This window comes from Mus musculus, chromosome 5 (assembly GCF_000001635.26).
Source record: "Mus musculus strain C57BL/6J chromosome 5, GRCm38.p6 C57BL/6J".
NCBI lineage: Eukaryota > Metazoa > Chordata > Mammalia > Rodentia > Muridae > Mus > Mus musculus.
Window position 1 is genome coordinate 33801479 of NC_000071.6, and position 13873 is coordinate 33815351.

The window sequence follows — 13873 nt, forward strand, 5'->3', positions numbered from 1 at the left end:
AGTGTTTCAAGATGTGTTTCTCTCCATCCTTGCCTGCCTGAGGCATCATCTATTTGGTTAAAATAGTAAGCCTATGGCCTATAGCAATAGGCAGAATAGTAAGGTGGAAGTTTGGCAAAGAGAGAGGAACTCTGGGAAAAAGAGGAGTACCTGAAATTTGTCACCCAGACTCGGAGGAAGTCAGAAATATGAAACTGTGATGAGGTAACAAACCAGCCATTTTGCAGAACTTAAATTAGTATAATGGTGTAATTGAGTTATGAGCAAGTGGTAGGCAATCCTACCATAATGCCAAAAGCACTGTAAATAAATATAAGCCTTGGTGTCATTATTCTGAAACTGGGGTGGGCATAGAAAGGCCCACATGTTGACATCCAAAAGACAGCTCAGAATTCTAGTCAGACAAAAGATTCAGGTATTAGAAAATGTACCAGGTGGAAGGTGGTTTTCCAGTGAACGAGCAGCAGAAAAGGAGCAGAAGACAGAGAAGACCTCTAGAGGCCTAATGCTTGGCTTCTTTAAGAAACCCCTGGTGAGAGAAAAGTTAGCTATTCTATTGGAGTCTCAGGGAAAAGTAGTAACAGCTTCTCCCAAGTGCTGCGTAGCTCCAGAGAAGGGTTGGAGCATGTGCTTGAGAGATCTAGATGGCCAGGGTACCACTAGCCAGGCCCCATGGATGCACGAGAGTACTTAAACTGCAAGCTCGGGGTGGGAGTGGGGTGCATAAGGTGCAGCAGTTGGCCAAAGCTGACTGCACTTTGAGGGAGACTGTGCCTCTGCCCAAATCTGGGACAGCAGAGCGGCTGAAGTCAATTTGTGCCACTCCAGCAAGAAGGGCTAGACAGAGCCAAGTGGGCAAAACCAGAGCCAGTGCTGTGTGCTAGCTGAGCCACAAAAATCCCTGCATATGTACAGAAGGCAGCATTTTGGAGAAGCTTGTCAGGGTAGAAGGCCTGCCAGGAAAAGTATACAAAGAAACCAAAACCAAAACCAACAAACAAGCAGTAAGCACATGGCAATAAGCACAAGGCAGGAACAGAAGTCAGATCACAGATGAACCTCTGATCAAGTGTAGTAACTGGCAAGCCCCAAAACTGAGAGTTTAAGCGTAGATATAGAGATAAATATCAAGTTTGGAAGTGGTAAGAGAAGTAAAATAAAGTCTCCAATGAAAGGAGTGAGAAAGAGAAATAAGTCTCAAAAGGATGTGGGAAAAAGAGAAACAAAACAAAGCCTCCAAAGGAAGGAGAAAGAAAAATAAGTAAAAATGTTCCATAAATGTGCATAATAAAGTAGTCTCCATATAAAGGAGAAGCTTAGAAATAGTAAAAAAGAGAATATTTTCCATGTTAAAAAAAAAAAAAAGGGAAACACTGGCTCAGCAGTTAAGAGCACTGACTGCTCTTTCAGAGGTCTTGAGTTCAATTCTCAGCAACCACATGGTGGCTCACAACCATCCGTAATGGGACTGATGCCCTCTTCTGGCATGTAGATATGCATGCAGATAAAGCACTCATATACATAAAATAAATAAATAAATCTTGTTTTGTTTAAAAAAGGGAAACACTGTATAAAATGGCACTAGAACCCTATATAATTTTTGTATGATTATCAGCATACAAATAATTATATTTTTAGTAATGATTGCAATTTTATATATCCTTTTTATGAGAGATCATAATAAAACAGACCTAGGGAAGGAAAATACTAAACAATTAAATGCTAGATTGGAAGCAATAAAAAAATGTGTGGTCTAGGGATTGATCCACAAACCACACAAACACTGATTTCAGTCAGTCAGACAAGGATGGTTTATTCAACACACACCTTAATATTCATCAATCAGGACCATATCTCAGAATGTGGGGGCTGAGGCATAGTATTTAACATCTTTTTTTGTCAGCTTATAAAGGAAAAAAAAAACCCACAAAACCCACAATGAACTCATGTAGGTCCAGGAAATGCTGTCTGGTGGTCAGCTCTGACTCAAGATATTTTAGACATAACAGTTCATATTGACCCTTAACTTGATGGGTCCTATGGAAAGCTTTGTGGAGTTCCTTAATATTAACAAATCGCAGCATATGCAGAACATAATGGGGATGTGGTTAGCATGACACTGCTCTGAGTCAAGTTATTTTTCTGTCAATGACTGGTAGGCATATTCCAGCAACAATATGAAACAGCTGGCAGACATGGAACAAAATGGCTACAGCTATGCTATGTGTGTGCATGTGTGTGTGTGTCCGTCCACAACAGAAAAAAGATTGGAAAATTCTCTGATTCAGAATAAAGTATCTCCAGAGAAATCCAGTCTAAAGCCTACAGTGTCACCTTATGATGAGATTGCAGATTGGCAGCCTATTAAATTCCTAGTTAAAGAAACTTATGCTGAGTTAAGAATACAGATTCTGTTTAAGGATGCCACCTCAGAACAATGTCACACAATAAGTTATATGTTTTATTATATAGAGTTTGGAAAATTACAATATGTACTTATGTTGATACATCATACTATGGATACATACCCAAAATTCCAATGGGCTTCTGCCTTGAGTTCTAAAAAGGTTGATTCTGAGATTTCACATTTATTATAGGTGTTGGTAGCTATCTTGGAGATGCCTTTGCAGATTAAAGCTAATGATACTCCAATTTATATATCTATTAAAATACAAGTTTTTAGACAGAATGGCATAAAACCTGTTACAGATACATCTTACAATCTTATAGGTCAAACAATTGCAAAAAGACCAAATTACACATTGGAAGAGTTGTTCATTGAACAGGAGAGGGATATGGGATCTCCCAAAGATAGAGTAAATAATGCTTTAATTGACTTTGAATTTTTAAAAATGTCAGAGACAGGTAGCACAGCTGCTAAAAAGAAACAGTGGATTTTAGAAAGACCTGCTGAATTAGATGAACAAAAAAAAAATGGGATACCTTCAGAATGGAAGGCATGAAATGTGTTGTGTTGAGGGAAAGGTTTTGTCTTTGTTTCAACAGAAGATTAAAAGCTATGGATTTCTTCAAAATTGATAAAGATCAGATTTGATCGGGGAGGGGGTTACCTCTTGACAATCCTGGCTGTTGACATGAAGAAAGAAACCAAGAACAGCAACAGGACAGGTAACATGAATGCTGACCCCTGTTCATGGGAATAGCTCTGAAGCTGGCTGAGACATGAGAATATCTCTACATAGCCAACAGATCTTGTTGGCTACAGAGTCCTCAGGACTTATCATGCCATCATTTCATATAGCATGGGACCTGACTTATAAAGAAAGATGCCTTCCATGTCCAAACAAAGAGCAGAGAATCATCTTTAGCTGAATTGTGCACACCACACGTTCCATACATATGTTAATGCAAAAATGTATCTTGTAACCAGATGGGATTTTCTATGCCTGCCCTTCCTCCTGAATAATGACATGGAGATCTCTGCTAGGCTTGGTCCCAACTAGCTTGTAATTCAATTATCCAATCTATAATAATCTAGGTTCTGCCACATGGTTGGTTACCTCTCATCAGTTTCATCTGTCTGATTTCCTCCATGTCTCAGAGGTGAATCTCTGACTTCTTCCCAGAGTCCTCTCTGTCTGGAAGTCCTGCCTTACTATTCTGCCTTTTGTTATAGGCCATAAGATTTTTTTTTAAACCAACCAGAAGTGCCTTAGGCAGGCGAGGAAGAAACATATTTTCATACAGTGTATTTTCATCCTCTGGGGGCTGGAGATGGCTCAGTGGTTAAATGCTCTGACTGCTCTTCCAGAAAACTTGTGTTCAATTTCCAGCACCCACACAGCAGCTCACAACTGTCTGTAGCTCCAAGATCTGATACCTCACATAATACAGAATAAGATCAGGCAAAACTCCAATGCATATAAAATAAGACACAATTAAGTTAAATTAAAAAATCCTGACATCTCCCCCTCTTAGTCCAATAAAGGTTCTTTCTTCAATATCAACAAACTATACATAATAAAAAACAATTATGAAAACTACCAAGTAAGAATTACATTCACAGCTGGGCAGTGGTGGCGCATGCCTTTAATCCCAACACTTGGGAGGCAGAGGCAGGAGGATTTCTGAGTTCGAGGCCAGCCTGGTCTACAGAGTGAGTCAATGTACAGTTCATATATATTTGGCAATTCTAAGGTTGCCAAATATAACTTCTTAGACCTTAATTTATTTTTCTTAAACTATAAACAACTTAAGCTTAATTGTGAGACTCTAGCAGTCTGATGGTGGAGAGCAAGGGGCTAGGAAAATTCATTTTTCACTAATAGAAATGGCCTTCCTTGTAGGTGATCTTTGCTACTTTGTGGGTTCTTCCTTTTCCACCTTTTATCTCCCTATTTTCAACCCTTATTCCTAGATAGGAGAAAAAGGATAGAGGGGAGAAACCACTGAATCTAATTTCTTTCTTTTTGTTTCTTCTTTGAGCACAACTATTAACAAATGACAACCAACCTGCCTAAACAACACCCCACCCCCTGCCTCGCTTCTTGGGTCCCTAGCATTTATATACCCTCTGAAAAGTTTTCAGGATTACAAACATCATACAATCACAAAAACTATCTGCAGCTGGCAATACCACACCTCTGCCAGAGCATGAGGCAAATCATTGTCAGCTGCTGAGGATAGTCTGTAGCAACCCCATACCTTACTACTAAAACAAAAAACACTTTCTTATATTTCTGTGTTTAAAAAAAAAAAAAAGCCCAAATTCCCAAACTGCCACTTTACTCTGTCATCAGAAGTGCTGGGATTACTGGAGTAGGATACCAAAACTACAAAAGGGGAAACAATCAAACAAACAAAAACAAAAAAATCCTCTTTAACCTTTGTAACTTTGGGCTTTTCCACCTGGCCTCTTTTGTTTCTAGAAATACCAACTCTTGAGACTTAAGTATATTAATGAATAAATGCTTAGGGCATGAGTTTGGGCCTGTTCTCTGACTAGCTCATAACATGATTATCCCACTTATTCTAGTGTATGTCCTGCCATGTGGATGGTTACCTGGTCCTAAGTTTCATGCATCAGTCTTCCTCTGTGTCCAGGCAAGTCACCTAGCTCCTGACTCAAACCCAGAATTCCTCTCTTTCTCAGCCAGATGTCCCACCTTCTACCCTTGACTCAGCTCATTGGCCAATCAGCATTTTATTGACAGATGAATGCTTTTACACACTGCACAATAGATTACCTCTATAAACTTTTTTTTTTCTTTTCGAGACAGGGTTTCTCTGTGTAGCCCTGGCTGTCCTAGAACTCACTGTGTAGACCAGGCTGGCCTCGAACACAGAAATCCACCTGTCTCTGCCTTCCAAGTGCTGGGATTAAAGGCGTGCGCCACCACTGCCCGGCTCTACAAAATTAAAAAAAAAAGATTTATTTATTTATTATTATATATGTAAGTACATTGTAGCTGTCTTCAGACACACCAGAACAAGGCATCAGATCTCATTAAAGATGGTCGTGAGCCACCATGTGGTTGCTGGGATTTGAACTCAGGACCTCCGGAAGAGTAGTCAGTGGTCTTAACCACTGAGCCATCTCTCCAGCCCTAAAACTTTTTTGATTCTGTTTTGTAGAGCTTTCTTTCCTCCTCTCAATACTTCCCAAAAGCTATAACCTTCCAGTGCTTATATTGGTGGACAAACTGGGCAGGATATCCCAACAACATAGAAAGAAGGGTATTTAGGGAGGGGTATAGCTGGAGAGGGCTTGGAGATCACATTGGAGGACTTTGCAGGGTTAGGGGCTGCCATCCCTATAAATGGTATGAAACAGGTAGAGGTGGATTTGCCTAACGGCATTTGACAGGAAATGTGGGTAGAGGCACAGTGAAATAGAGGGCATATGCACATCTAGAAGAAAGATTAGCTGGGGAAAATATTAATTTTGGTTTTTGAGATGGTCTCAGGTAGCTAATTGAGGCAGTCCTTCCTGATCTTCCTGTCTTAGCCTCCTGGGTATTGGGATCTTGGGCATGTATTATCCACATGTGGTAAACAACTTTAAAATGTCCTTAACCTCTATATGCATACCATGTCACTCACGTATGCTGCTTATGTTCACATGCAAGCAGTGTGTACATACACACACTCACACATACTAAACAAACAAATGTAGCCAGGCTTGGCAGCACTCAGGAGGCAAAAATGCAGGCAAGTCTCTCTGTGAGTTCAAAGCTAACCTGGCCTACTTAGAGAGTTCTAGGACAGCTACAAAGTGAGACATTTTTTCCCCCAAGGCAAGGTTTCTCTGTGTAGTCCTGGCTGTCCTGGAACTTCCTCTGTAGACGAGAGAGGAAAGGGCTTATTGGGTTTATACTTCAACATTATAGTCCATCACTGAAGGAAGTCAGGATAGGAACTCAAACAGGGCAGGTACCTGGAGGCAGGAGCTGATCCAGAGGTCATTGAGGGATCCTGCTTACTGGCTTTCTCTCTATGCTTGCTCAGTCGGCTTTCCTATAGAACCCAGGACCATCAGCCTAGGGATGGTACCACCCACAATCAGCTAAGCCCTCCCCCATCAACCACTAAGAAAATACAGATGGGAGGGGGGAGGGGGTTTTCTTTCTTTCTTCTTCTTCTTCTTCTTCTTCTTCTTCTTCTTCTTCTTCTTCTTCTTCTTCTTCTTCTTCTTCTTCTTCTTCTTCTTCTTCTTCTTTTTCCGTTTTTTTTTCCAAGACAGGGTTTCTCTGTGTAGCCCTGGCTGTCCTGGAACTCACTTTGTAGACCAGGCTGGCCTCAAACTCAGAAATCCGCCTGCCTCTGCCTCCCGAGTGCTGGGATTAAAAGTGTGCCCCACCACTGCCTGGCTGGGAGGGGGGTTCTTTTTAATTTTTAAAATTTTATATAATATTTATGAGTGCTCTATCTACATGTACACTTGCTTGCCAAAAGAGGATATCAGAAGTCATTATAGATGGTTGTGAGCCACCATGTGGTTGCTGGGAATTGAACTCAGCTCCACTGAAAGAGCAGACAGTGCTCTTAACCACTGAGTCATCTCTCTAGCCCACGTTTTTTTTTTGTTTGTTTGTTTGTTTGTTTGTTTATTTTTTGTGGTTTTTTTTTTTTGACAAGATTTCTTGGTATAGCCCTGGCTGTCCTGGAACTCACTTTGTAGACCAGGCTGGCCTTGAACTCTGAGATCCTCCTGCTTCTGCCCCTGGAGCACTGGGATTAAGATGTGCACCTAACAAAGCCACTGACATGAAACCTAACAAGTTGAATTTGATTCCTGTGACCCACATGGTGGAATGAGAGCAGTGACTCCACAAGTTGTTCTCTGGCCTCCATAATGCATTATGGAATGTGCATACAAAGACAGACACACATTAAAAAAAAAAAAAGCAACAAGATGTCTTAGTCAGGGTTTCTATTCCTGCAGAAAACAAGAAGCAAACTGAGGAAGAAAGGATTTATTCAGCTTACACTCAAGCAAGCCAGTAAGTAACATCCTTCCATGGCCTCTGCATCAGCTCCTGCTTCCTGACCTGCTTGAGTTCCAGTCCTAACTTCCTTTGGTGATGAACAGCAGTGTGGAAGTGTAAGCTGAATAAACCCTTTCCTCCTCAACTTGCTTCTTGGTCATGATGTTTGTGCAGGAATAGAAACCCTGACTAAGACAAATTGGTACCAGCACAGTGGGGTATTCCTGTGACAACCTGACCATGTTTTGGGGAGGACTGTGGAAGGACTTTGGAACTTTGGGCCAGAAGATCCATTCAGTGTTAAGAGCTCTGTGGAATGTTGTGTAGGAGCTTGGAAGATAATGTTGAGAACAGTGCAAAGGATGGAGGCCTGGCTTGTGAAATTTCAGAGGGAAGATTAAGTACTCTTATCAGGGATGTTGCTATTTTGATTGAGAATATTCTGTGGTTTTGGTTAGCTGGGGCTGAAGAATCAGCTGTGATTAACAAGATACCAGAACTACTAAAGTAAAACCTTTGCATTACTGGGACTATTGATGCTGATTAGCGGGAACTAAGAAATTAGTGGTGATTAAGAAGAGACCAGCATCATTGAGGCGAAATCTTCTGGGAAGTGTTTTTTGAGAGCACAAAAAGCTGTGTTCCAGAGATAGCCAAGGTTGTACCTCGTGCTGCAGCAGAACTTGGTAATGTGTAAGAGTCACCCAGGTGGTACTGGTTTTGAAGGCATGAAGGGGCCATGAAGATCAGCTGAGGCTCGGCACTGTGAGAGCCCAGCGAAGGCCATTGGTGAAGGTGCAGTCTCAGTTGCAATTGGTGCAGGCTCAGGATTGAAGGGATCATGCAAAGGAATTGAGGCTTGGCACCATGAAGAGAGCCTATGAGAGGCTATTGGTGAAGCCTAGTTGCAGTGTTTTGGAAATGCCAGTACCATGAGATCACCACCAAGAACAGCAGCAGCAGTGGAGTACAGATAGCTGGAGCCTAGAAGACAAGGTATCTGCTACAAAGGGCATGGCTGGAGAAGTGACCCAAGCCCATGGAGGAGCCCAGAAGATCGTGAGTGGATCCCAGACTTTGGACAGTTAAGAGTTTGATTTTGCTTTTGATTGGGACTGTGCCCTGCTATCTTTCCCTCTTGAAGGAAGAAAGTATTTCAGTGGAGCCCACAGTTAAGAGACATTGAATTGTAAAAAGACTTTGAATTTTAAAAGAGATTAGAGATTTTAAAGGGATTAAATTTTTAATGTGTAAAAATTTGTAGAGACTGTGGGACTTTAAAAGTTATTTAAAACTTGGGAATGAATAAGTAAGTAAGAGTTGAGACATAATAGTGATATGTTGGTGTGTCAAGTTGACAAGGGGTCAATTGTACTGGCTGTTTTGTGTGTCAACTTGACACAGAGAAAGGAGTCTCCCTTGAGGAAATGCCTTCCTCTTTGAGATCCAGCTGTTAGGATCTCAATTAGTGATCAAGGGTGGGTGGTGCCTTCCCTGGGCTGGTAGAGCCCGGTTCTAATAAGAAAGCAAGCTGAGTTAGCCAGTTAGCAAGCCAGTAAGTAACATCCCTCCATGGCCTCTGTATCAGTTCCTGCTTCCTGACCTGCTTGAGTTCCAGTCCTGACTTCCTTTGGTGATGAACAGCAATAAATGGAAGTGTAAGCTTAATAAACCCTTTCCTCCCCAACTTGCTTCTTGGTCATGATGTTTTGTGCAGGAAAAAAACCTTGACTAAAACACAAGACTTCAGAATGTTTACCTATTAAAAATATCTTATATATATGCATGTTTTGATCATGCATATGTGTGTACCACTTGCATACTTTGTGCCCACAGAACTAGTAGAGGGCATTAGATCCCCTGGAAACAGAGTTCAGAATGGTTGTGCGTGGCCATGGGGTGCTGGGAACCAAACCCAGTTCTCTGTGAGAGCAGCAAGTATTCTTAATCACTAAGTCACCTCTATAGCCTTAATTTATGTATTCCCGAGACAGGTTCTTATGTGGCCAAGGCAGCCCTCAAACTTACAAGCTTTCTGCTTCAGCTCCTCGGGTGTAGTGATTCCAGGCTTGCAGCTGCAGTGTCTAGCTAGCTTCAGGCCTGGTTTTACTGCTTTGTATTGTTTTCTTATTAAGACCTTATTTCCTCTTTCTTTTGTATGCTTAAGGATTTGGTTATGTTCTTGTTTTGTGAAGGACACAGACAACTCTGAGTCGTTTTCTTGCTCTGAGAAGTGCTGATTTCCACCCTTAGCAGGCAGCTCAGTTGCCACAGTGGAGTGCCTTAAAAAAAAAAAAAAAAAAAAGTTGGGTTGATACGCTCTGTCAGATCATCTCTGTGGAAAGTCTAAGACATTTCATAAGCCTAACTTTCTGAGAGTCGTCTACAAACTGTCTCTCTTGTGGATCTTGTCAGAACTCATTTTTGATCTGTGCTGGGTATTTCAGGTAGGCTCAAGGATACTTGCCTCTAGGTATGCACATCCACAATGGGAGAGCTGCCATGTTTAGCCAGTACGATTTTTTTTTTTTTAAATGATAAGGCTAGATCTCAGGTTTCAACCTTTATTTCTTTTAGATTCCTAGCTACACTCTACATAGCCTTGGCTGACCTGGAATCATTCTATATTCCAGGATAGCCTCAACGTCATGACTACCTCTGTCTAGTACGAGGATTAAGGGCATGTGCCACCTCACCGGATTACTCCTTTTTTCTTTTAAGGTTTTTCTTTTTCTTTTTAAAGATTTATTTTTATATACATGAGTGCTCTATCTGCACATACTCCTGCATGCCAGAAGAGGGCATCAGTCAACATTACAGATGGTTGTGAGCCACCATATGGTTGTTGGGAATTGAACTTGGGACCTCTGGAAGAGCAACCAGTACTTTTAACCACTGAGCCATCTCTCTAGCCACCTCTTAAGGTTTTTCAAACAAGGTTTCTCTGTCTAACAGCTGTGGCTGTCCTGGAATTCTCTTGAACTTACGAGTTCCACATGTCTCTGCCTCCTGAGTGCTAGAACTAAAAGGTGTCCACCAACCTGCCAGGCTTACTACTCAGATTGTGACCAAGGAAACTGCAAGTCATATAGTTGTTTACTGTAGTGTCAAGACAGTAAGTTCTGGGGTAATGTGATATATAGCAATGGGCAACTAAGACTATGTGAATCTAAACAGTATTTTGCTCCAAGAAGCTATACCATTACTTGGGAAATGATTTTGGTTTCAGCCAAATTTAAGGACATTAATGATGCTTGAGCAAAGTCTTTCTAGCTTGTTAGGATTTCAATATGTGCAACCCATTTCTCAGCTGAGGACAGGGGTAGCTTCAGTTCCTCTCTGCACTGTCCCTTTCTTTCTGTGCCCTCTGTGGATTCCAGCTGCCCTTTAGCTTAGCAATGTTCCCCTCACCATCTTTTTTTTCTTTTCCTGGTGGTACTGGGGATTAAATCTAGGCCTTCATGTATAAAAGACAAGCACCTTACCACTGTGCACAACTGCAGCCCAATTCAGAAATGTCTCAGTTGCTTTCAGTGCTGAGAATCAGTGTTGGGGATCTTTCCACTCAAGGCCTCACTCATGCTAGGCAAGCTCTCTCTTGTTGAGCTATATTCTGCAGTGGAAACTTAAGGGTTCTTTGGAAAGTTGTGTTGGATGGTGTATTGCTGGGGCAAACATGGAGTGTTTTCCTGAAGTGCACACAGGTGAAAGCTGAAAGACTAAGACAGGCTTATGAAGGAATGTTTAGCTGAAGCAGACACAGGAGAAAGGATGTTCTGCTAAAGCAAGCATGTGAAAGGATACGTGATGGAATCTTTGCCAACAACAGGCATGTATTGGTCTGCCTTACATTACATAGTTGAGCTGCATTTGTCAGGACTCCAAGGAGAAACTTACCAAAAAAAACTTCTAGTGGTGTGCTGTGGCTTGCTGCAGTTTCTTGCCCCTTCTTTGGACTCAGGTTGATTGGCAGTGATGTTAGCTCAGACAGACGCATGTACTGAGGCAAGACACGTGGAAGACACATGATGTTTGGAATATGACTTGATGGACTGTGACGGAGGCTGAGCTAGGATGGCTTATAGAGCTAGCTGTGCAATGCTGTGGCTCTTGAGTCTTTGTTGATCTTCGCTTCTCTGAGAGAGGCACAGCTGAGAACTTCTGGTGTTCCTTCTGCTGACTAGAGCCGAAGGTGAGGCCTGTCTCTGTAAGGTAGTGCCACTGCTGTTGCAAACCTGACTCTACTGAACTGGACTGCTGCTGTATCAATGAAGTGTTTGTGAGTGGACTGAGCTGCCGCTGTTGACCTGTGAACTGAACTGCCAATTTCCAGACAACACAGATGGGAGTTGTTTCAAAGAACCTTCCTAAGCAGGTCCACTTCCTCTTTATCCTTTCTTTCCCACTACCTCTGGTGAATCATCTTTAAAAATAGATTTAAAAAATTAAGTTACAATTTTCTTAGCCCTTGCCTTCATGAGAGAGCACAGCTCCCTGAATGGACTTGGTCTTTCTGCTCCAAGTGGCTGGGAAAGTAAGGCTCACTCATAGAGTTAGTTCCTTGTTCTGGGCATGGCAGCTACATGGTTCCCACCTAAAAGCGTGCCACCGCTGGTCTAGGACAGGCTTCTGTGACAGCCAGCATCAAAGAACTGGTCAGAGGCTGACCAGGAATTATTGATTCTCCTTCCTCTATCTCCCAAGGTCTAGGATATAGGCAGATGCCAACACACCCAGCTCTTAAAACCCATAAGGGTACAAAGATAAGTGATGCTAAAACAGATACACTCTGAGTCAAGTTTGGTATTTAGTAAACAGTAACAGGCCAAATCTATCTAATTTTTTTCTGGGTGCTGGAGATGAAATCCAGGGCTTTACATGTGAGGCCAATGTTTACCCCTGAGATGCACCAGCCCTGGTCTTTGGGTTTTGAGAAAGGTACTCTAGAGGTACAGTGTGTTGTCATTAATAAAAAAACAGGTGAAGGAACTCTATTACCTACAAAACTTTTCAGTAAATCTAAAATTAAAAAAGCTCCTGTGGGGGCTGTCCCTGACTCTGTTGCCCGCCTATGCATCCCATTCCCTAACTAGGCCATCTTTTTTGGCCTCAGTGGGTAAGGATGTGCCTAGTTCTGCAGTGAGTTGATGTGCTGAGGTGGGGTGGGGTGATACCTAGGGGCACCTCCCATTCTCAGAGGTGAAGGGGAGGAAGCAGGGGCAGGAGCTATATGAGAGGGGACTGGGAGGGGAAGAGGGGCTTACATTGGTATATAAATTGAATAAATAAATTAATGGAAAACATGGATGCTCCTGGGCCAGCAAGATGGCACAGTGGATACAGTGTCTGCTGCTAAGACTGATGACCTAAATTCTGTCTAGGGAACTCACGGTTTACAGAGAACTGACTTCTACAAGATGTCCTTTGACCACCATATGAATTCTGTGACGCGTGTGCACACTCTTACACATGCTAAATAAATATAATTTTTATATTATTATTATTATTTTGAGGCAGGTCTCTCTCTCTATTCCTGGCTGTCCTGGAACTCAGTATGTAGACCATACTGGCCTTGAGCTCATGAAGATTCTCCATCTTTATTGTTGTTTTGAGATAATGTTTCTCTATGTAGCCTTGGCTGTCCTATAACCCAGTCACTCTGTAGACTATGAACTCACAGTGAACTGTCTACCTTTGTCTCCTGAGGGCTGGGATTAACATACCACCACTGCCTGGCTACTTTGATTATTTTCAGTTATGTTTATGTGTGTCTCTGTACCTTGAAGGCAGAGGTGTTAGGTTCTCCAGTAAGTTTCAGACAGTCGTGAGCTGCCTGACGTGGGTGTTGGGAACTGAACTTAGGTCCTCAGCAAGAGTAGTATGTGACTTAGCCACTGTGCCATCTCTCCATCCCCATAAACACATTTAAGAGAGAAGAGCTGGGTGGTGGTGATGCTTAGTCTTTAACCCCAGCACTTGAGGAACTGAGGCACGTGGATCTCTGCATTCCAGTCTAACCTGGTCTACTGAGTACGTTCCAGACCAGCCAAGGCTTCATAGTGAGACCCTGTCTTAAAAGACAAACCAAGGGCCAAGAGAGATCAATGGATAAAGGTACCTGAGCACCAGAGTTCCCGGGACCCAAATAGAAGGGATGATTGCCTCCTTCTACTTGTCCTCTGACCTCCTCCTCATGCTCGCCATAGTGTACATGCACACACACGCACACTCGCACTGAATATAATGTAATAAAATATAAAACACAACAAAAATGAAACTAACCAAACAAGAGCAACACAGGAATCTGCCCTGGATGGGGTAGGGGAGGGGCAGGCTGGGTGATCTGAATCACTATCCACAGGCCAGCCATCTCAATTTTTGGACTCAATGTTTGAAGCTACTCATTAGTCTGGAAAAATGTGGCT